This window comes from Tupaia chinensis, unplaced genomic scaffold, assembly GCF_000334495.1.
Source record: "Tupaia chinensis unplaced genomic scaffold, TupChi_1.0 Scaffold147918_1, whole genome shotgun sequence".
In the NCBI taxonomy this organism is placed as follows: Eukaryota; Metazoa; Chordata; class Mammalia; order Scandentia; family Tupaiidae; genus Tupaia; species Tupaia belangeri.
Window position 1 is genome coordinate 402,918 of NW_006207768.1, and position 992 is coordinate 403,909.

Below are 992 nucleotides of genomic sequence, written 5' to 3' on the forward strand. Positions count from 1 at the left end.
AACTCCCTGCATCTCAGTTCAACCCACCCACTATTTGAAGAAAGAAGAACAATGTTAAACAGTATCTCTAAAGAAATGGAACATGGTATTTTACTGGTCAACTGAATTAAACATGTTTACAAGGTTTCTAGATTTCCGTACTGAGTGACTTCATTTGTAAAGAATGTCTAAAATATATGTTCCTATGTTTCTGATTCAAAAAAAAAAAGATTACGATAGCTGTGAAACCACTGCAGAAACACAAGTGGAAATGTTTGCCTATCTCCTCTGACTTCTGTCAAACTATTTGACTTCTCGTGGTTAAAAATGCCTTGCGGGGACATAGACCTTGTGAAGTCATGTATCAAATGTTTCCTCTATGACCAATGTATTCCTTATATAAATTTAACTGTATATGAGGATCATTCATTGATATCAGGAATGATTACTTTATGCCTGCCATGGATGAAGTGCTGTGCTCCCCACCGGAGACAGAGCTGTGAACAAGTTCAACGCTTTCACTGTCCTTGTGCAGTTGAGAAGACTGTGGGAGGGTTGGGAGGAGGCGGTATTCCAAAGCAAACTGTGTGTGAGAGGGCCTGTGTGCCAGAAGGAGTCTCTCCTTCTAATGACCCTTGTCCCCCGATGGCACAAGAGAACGAGAGACGCAGCGGCAGTCCTGACGACCGAGTAAGCTGATACAGTGAATGTGCTAAGCCACCTTTGAAATCCAAGAAAACAGGATCCTCATAGCTAGAATAATTTTTAGACTATCTTTAGTCTTAAGAACGGTGGCCGTGTGTGGTGGGATAATAACAGAGAAAACAAAGACTCTCCAATTCTCAAAGAAAACCTCAGTTAGAAAAGTCATTCTACACCTTCCTCATGCTTATTATGCAAATTTCCTGGCTCCTTTGCAGTAATACATTATAAATCCTGGCCACAATCTGGCCTGAGGACAAAAGAGTGCCATAAAATTCAAGGTGTTTGCTGCTCCTTCCTGTGCCTGCTGA